The following is a 7,291-nucleotide window of genomic DNA, read 5'->3' on the forward strand; positions in this document are numbered from 1 at the left end:
ATGTGAATTTCTTAGGCTTCCTAAGTAGATTACCACGTATCTATGCCTACTTTTCACCGACCAAAATAGATGTTAGTGTCTCTTCTCTTGCTCTCTCCTTCTGCCTTCATTTCTCAAAATTAACCTTTATTGACGTTGGATAGAGTTTCCATGTTATGGGGGAACAAAATTAGAGGCTTGGGTTCGATCTTCCAAAGCTATGAAATCCCATATTCTAAAGCTGTCCTTTGGTGGTACATACAGTTTGGAGATGGGAGAGTAGATTCAAAAGTGTGGCAGGGGAGAGAGAGAAGGGGTGCTGGGCCCCAAATCTGGGGTGAATTGTGAGAAAATGAGGGAAGATTCTGATCTCGGCAAGGTATGTGGAGAAAGGGCTATGACCTCTGCCTAGATGCTTATACTTGCCTACTAGTAAGCAAGATATATATTTTTTTTAAATCATGTTTAATGACCTCCAGAAATGCCTCCTTATTTTTACTTGGGGATTGAGTTGGGCACAGCTACCAGTAAAATTCACCTGGCTTCACCTAAGACTCACTTCTTGGTGTCAAAGTGCCCTAGAGGAGGACTGTCTCCCTGTCTCATCACCAGGATTGTGGTAACAGGAGTGAGAGCAGCCATCAAGACAGAAACAGACAAACCCAGACTTCGACCTTACACTGAAGTGTACCAAGGTTCTTTATACTTGATTGTTTATGCCTTTGAAAAAAATAACACCTTGATCTCCTCCTTCTCTTCCCGAATCAGGTTTGTGTTTGGAGAAGGGTAGTATTTCAGCCAGACTCTTTAAGAAGTCCTATTTGCTTTACTTGAGATATGCAATAGGCAATTTCTATTTCTAACTTCATTTTCTTAGCTTGTATGTTTTTCTTCTTTGTAAGTCACCTCAACATGAGGCATATTAATTACTAAGGTGAATTAAATACAATAAATTTCCTCAATTTGGATTTTTTTTTTTTTTTTTTTTTTTTTTTTTTTTTTTTTTTTTTTGCTATTTTGGTTCACTGGTTTTCTGGGAATAGGAAATAAAATAATTACCAGTAAATTGACTTTTATCTTACATTTTGCATCAACAAATGATTAGTTTGACATTTTATGTTACTACACTAAGATCCCTCATTGAAATAATCCATCATTTACAGGATTTGAAAGCAAGTTAACTTCCAGTGACCTATACTGAAAATCCTACTCATGTCAACACTTGGTGAGCTAAATGCAAATAATTAGGAGCATATGGACAAAACTTTCCTTGAAACAGGCAGAGATTTAACAATGAGAATATATGTACTTGATAAAATATCAAGTGCAGGCACTATATAAAATGTTTTAGATAGTTTAAGCTATTTAGTAAAAGCCATAATGCCATTGAACACATCACCATGATTTCCTATGATTTAACATTGAGGACAGAAGTCTGTAAACTTTATAAAACATGTATCTGGGAAACCATGCACAAATGTCAAAAATTCCATAAGAATAGAGAAAGACAGCATCTAGTTAAACAGTATTTTTGGGTAAGGTCCCATTCTTCATGACGCCTCTCATCACAGGCATTTAGATAGCATGAGACCCGCAACTGTGGGAGATTGAGAGGAGGCAGTACAGACTGTTGACTTTAAAGAATGTTCAAGAGAGGGAAAGTAGAGATTGGGGGAGATCTAATCTATGTTAGACTATATAGAAAAACCAAGGGTGCTCATTTCCATGAACATGGCTCGGAGTCTGCATTTTCATATTAGAATCAGAATTGGGGGTCTTTAATTCATCCAACGACAAAGATAGACCCATGAATGTGCATACCCACCAAGTTCATTTAAATAGTGCAGATCTGTCATTGACCCTTTAAGTAAAGGCCACCTTCCTGTGAGGTGAGCACCAGAAAGACAAATTGAGCACCACAGCATCTGCCCAAGCTGCTCACCCAGGGCCATATTCCCGTGTTGTTTGTTGACCCTTTATATACTTTGTGTGTCTGGCATTTTGTTTCTTGGCTTTCACTACCCATCAGTTTTGGAGATCCATTTGAATACAGTGAGCTCGCTGTATTTAAACTCAGTTTAATATTTAAGCTCTTATCCCTGTTCTATATTAATTTAGTGGATTAAAAACAGCAAATTCTCAAAGTTTGTCAAAAACTCACTTTTAATGCAGTAAAATGCACTGATATTAATTATACCACATATATATCAGTGTAGGATGTTGTAGGCAAAGGAATTCTCAGAATATTAAGCCCTACATAGAAGTTTGTCTGGGTACCTAAGGTTAGCAGATGAACTAACAGAGGGGTCTTGACAGATCTGAAGGCGATCAAGGGAACTTCCCATTTTCAGTCAATTACAGTCACTACTTTGATACCAGGTTATTTATAATTTCTGCTACTAATAACTGGTATAAAAGGAAAGAACTGCAATCATAAAGACAAGAACAATCATGATTATGTGACTCCTACATGCAGGTATTTACCCATTTGATGTCGTTTCTCCTTCAAAATTAATCTTCACGTGTCCCCTCACTAATACCCCATTATACTCCTTGATTTTAGCACCCTCAGTTTGGAAAAGAGATGTTTTTTTTTTTCCACCAGCCCTTTGCCTTATGAAAATTTCATTGCCTTCTCAGCATATCCTCCTGATCCATGGGAACAATTTAAATAAGCAAACTAGCAGGCCACCTGGATGATATGGAAAATCCCCAAAATTCTTTCCAGAGAAAGCCAAAGGGAGTGAGGCTCCCTGGCACTTGGTGCATCCATCATGGCACTTTCTCTTTCTTGCACATGTACTGCTATTCCCTACCCTTCCACTTACGCTTGGAAAACCTCTAGCTACAATTCTAACCACACAACTATCACCACTTCAATTAAATTCTTCTCTGGGCACAATTATGCATTCACTTCTCTGTATTCCTATTGGATTTACACATAATACAGGGTAGGATTTATTCCATGGCTCATACTTATTTTTTTGGATATCTAACTCCCCATCAGACCGTGGGGTCTCATGGGGATGGGGTGTTTGTAGTGCACAATAAAAAATATATCCAAGGCCTTTGAAAACATTGGATGAATAAGCATGGGACATAGAGTTGATTCCTTCTATATCCCCAGAATCCTATATAAAGATAGGTTCAAAACCACAAAGGAGGTAACACATATTCTCCTGGTTCACCAAAAAAAAATTGTATGTACTGAGTATTGTTTATGTGTCCATTCTTAGGGTATGATTGCATATTTCCAATACATTGTACACTCCCAGCACTAACTTGGCTGTTAGTTTACCCCCCTCTTTTAAGAAAGAAAAGTGGAGAAGTCAAAGATGATTCTGGTACCATCTCTAACATTAAGATAGCTTAGACATAAGCACACAGTAAAGAATAAGTGAAATACAAATAAGAAAAGCCACATCCATTTCTTCTTACCTCCAGTACTTACGTATTCTTAGAATAAAATAAAATATTGTTTTGGTTATAAGATTTTCATATATTAAGACCATTATTTACAAGCTGACATCATTTTTAAGATTACAACAGTATTTAGTAATCTTCATTTTATTCATGAATAGGTAAAATAAGGGAAAGTTGATAGAGAAGGAGTTCATTATATAAGAACTATGGTTAATCACACTATTCTTGCTGACAGTCACTTCTGAAGCATGATTTTTGTAGATAAACATTGAGATATGCCAAAATAGTGATCATTGTATTTTATACAAATTGTTTTATTGAGGGGGTTAAGTTGGATTAAAAATGATTACATTGGAAAATATGACTTTTTTTTTCTTTGTTTCATGATATTTATTTTTTGATTCATTGTGGTATAGAATATTGGTGATTTTGATACTTAGCTACATTTGCAGGCTAGGATCTAAATGGTTGACCCTTTATAGCACTTGGCATTCTGAAAATAACAGCTGGCCATTTTATATTTCAAATGTATTTCACATTCCAGCTGACTTGTCTTTGTTCTCAGGGAGGAAAGGGTTATTGGCAGGTCTCTAAACCATTTCTCTCTTCTTATGAACACCAGGAGCAAACTTGGTCCTAAGCAGAACTTCTTACAAACATGAACCGTTGTTAAATCAGGGTCTTTTGGGGTCTTGCTGTATATCAATTACTTATCTAGAAATGCTTTTAGCAAGATATTTTTAGTCTGTCTAGAAAAGATTTATTGTCAATAAACCTACAATTCATGAGCAGAAGCTGCACTGAAGAATGAACACTGGACCCAGAGAGAGCTACATGATATAAATGAGCTAAGAGCCTAAACTCAACGGCACCGTTTTGGTAAGCTGCCGCTCACACAGTTCCCTCTCAGAAATCAAAACCCATCCTGGAAGAAATGGACTCAGGAAGTTCTAGCCATTGGACGTGGGAATCCCTAGGTATCGATGTCACACATACTTTTAATTATATATATATTTTACTAATCATCAAATAACAGTCTGCCAGGTATGACTCCTATTTCATGTGAGTCTTTCGACAATTAAGGCCTTTGTGTTCCCTCATTTTAAAAATCATAGAAATCTGAATCTTAAGGTGTGGAATAACTCTAGGAATAACTGTAATCACACTTTTGACTAAAAACGAGTTAACTTTAGGTTACTCTACAATTCCTGACATTTGGACCCAGAACCTGTGGAGCTGGTTCTCAGCTCTGCTCTTACTTTGATTCTGTTTTGGTGTTAGTAAGCATGTAGAACTTGGTCCTGGCACAAATACTTGACAATTACTAGTAGAGATATCTGCTCAGTCTGGGACTTGTCTGACAACAGTAATGATCTCATTAGTTATTTTAATAGTTTAAATAGTGCCTTGGAGAGTAAGAGGATCTGCCATTAAGGGAAGAAAAAGAACAGCTGAGTTGTCTCATTAATGAATTGAGCCGCTCATTAGCTAATCTTTTCCCAAGTCTCTAATGATGTCCTGGTTAATGGCCACAAGAAATACAGAAGTATTTTAATAGAAGGTTCTCAATCTAAAACCTTTGCAGCTGTGACATGAATTACTTTGTACATAGTAATAATAACAATAAAAGCAGCCAACTTTTATTGAGTGCTTATTTTATGCCAGGCAGCTGTGTGGATAGAGAACACCTAAGAAGACAAACTGAATTCATTTGGCCACCCATTGGATATCTAACTCCTGGTATACACATATTTATTAAATTGGGTCAATTGATATAGTCAACTGTTCAAAAGATGGTGAGTACAGGTGAATCTCGAAGGTTCATGATTTATAAAATAGATATTGCTTCTTGATGCTGTGGAGAAGAAAATTCCTTTCTCCCTAGTAGCATAAATCTCCTTTCCTGGGGTAGTAGAGGAGATGGTTTTGTTGCTTTTTCCTCTATTTAATCTTCTTAACTTGTATTTAAAAGCAGTTTAAAAAAATGAACAATGAATATTTGCCTGCTGAATGTAAGACCCTATAGTTAGGTGGTATGGAAAAAAGAGACAATGCTTCAGAGTCCTTTTAAGTTAAAGTCTCTGATGCCTTGGTAGTTGATTCAGGATATCTACTTTCTCATTGAATCTTGAGCAGGACAGAGACTTTGTCAGAGAACTGAACCCATATAGTGGTGCACGGTACAAACTAGTGTTTGGACCCAAGAGCACAGGTGTGGGGAGTCAGAAAGTCTACATGCAAATTCTACCTCTGCTTTTACTAAGAGTATGACTTTGCCCAAGTGATTAAGTCTTCTTCCAACGTGGCCCTTTCCAGCACACACTGAATAGCCAACAGATGGTAGCCGTTGTTATTTTTGCCTGTTGTCAATAATGGAAGTACCACTTGGGGTGGTTCATCCCCACTGTTCTATGCCTTAGCTTTCACTGCCCAAGATTTTAGTACACCTCCTGCCGATCTTGACTTGAACCTTGCCCCAAAACTCTGTTTTTCAGCCTGTTTATCAATCTTCCCACCTACTGGCTAGACCTTGCTTCCTTTATATCCTTCCTACCAATGCTATTTATCTTCTCCATCCTCCCTGAGCCCAGTCCATGGGCTATATTTCTGCCATAGTCAAAATGATGCTGATGCCCACTTGTTTTTGAGTGTTAGCTGACGTGGTGACTTTGCATATCCCTGCCCCCACTTAACAGCTGGACATTCTTAGATCTCAGAAATCACCTCCACTGGGGCTAAACCTGCCTTTGTACCATGAATTATTTGTGTAGTTGGGAGCACTCAGTGTATTAGGCTGTGTTTCTCAGGTTCCTTCCCTCACTTCTGTCCCCTCCTTGTTGGCTTCAGTGCTGGCATGCCTCACATGTGAGAATCTTGTATATTAGGACATAGAAATAAAAAGGAACTCACAGCCAATTCAGCATAGAATTTACTGTTCAACATAGTCTTATCTCCTAAAATACTTGGGCAATTGACATAAAACTTACTCTTTTACTACTGGTTTCTGTATCCGTAGAATCCTATTAATAGTTAAAACCTGAGTTTTGTCTTACGTTATATTGGCATGCTGGTGTGGATACAAGGAGTGCGATTAAATGGGAGATTGAAGTATGGCTCAAATCCTTACTAAGTTTATCAGTCTGTAAGAAAACTACTGCATTTATATTTTAGTATTACCATAACATTTCATTAATAGCATTCAGCATTATTTTAGCAGGAGTCAAAGATACATATCTGAGATAAAGAAAGCAGAAATCATAATCTTTGCCCTACAGCCAACTCCCTTTCCAGATTCCTCATGTTTCTCAATAGGTTCTATTTTTATTCCAGTCATGCAAGCTTAGACACTTGGAGGTATTCATATATTATTTTACCAGAAGATATGAATACACAGCTAGCTGTGTCTTTTAGATAGTCTTGTATTAAAACTAGCCAAACATGATTGCTGATATAAACATCTTTTTGATTATATCTTTTTTTGATGTTCCAAATATGAGATTATTTTATTTTTTAATAGTTTATTTTCAAATTGGATTCCATATAACACCCAGTGCTTCTCCCTACAAGTGCCCCCCACCATGACCATCACCCCCTTCTCTCCCTCCCACTCCCCCTTCAGTCCATGGTTCATTTTCAGTATTCAGTTGTCTCATGATTTGTGTCCCTCCCCGCCCCAGCTCTCTTTCCTCCTTCCTCTCCCTATGGTCCTCTGTTAGGTTTCTCCTGTTAGACCTATAAGTGCAAACATATGGTACCTGTCTTTCTCCGCCTGACTTATTTCGCTTAGCATGACACCCTCGAGGTCCATCCACTTTGCTACAAATGGCCAGATTTCATTCTTCCTCATTGCCATATAGTACTCCATTGTATATATATATACCACATCTTC

The sequence above is a fragment of the Suricata suricatta genome, chromosome 1 (assembly GCF_006229205.1).
Source record: "Suricata suricatta isolate VVHF042 chromosome 1, meerkat_22Aug2017_6uvM2_HiC, whole genome shotgun sequence".
NCBI classification, from domain to species: Eukaryota; Metazoa; Chordata; class Mammalia; order Carnivora; family Herpestidae; genus Suricata; species Suricata suricatta.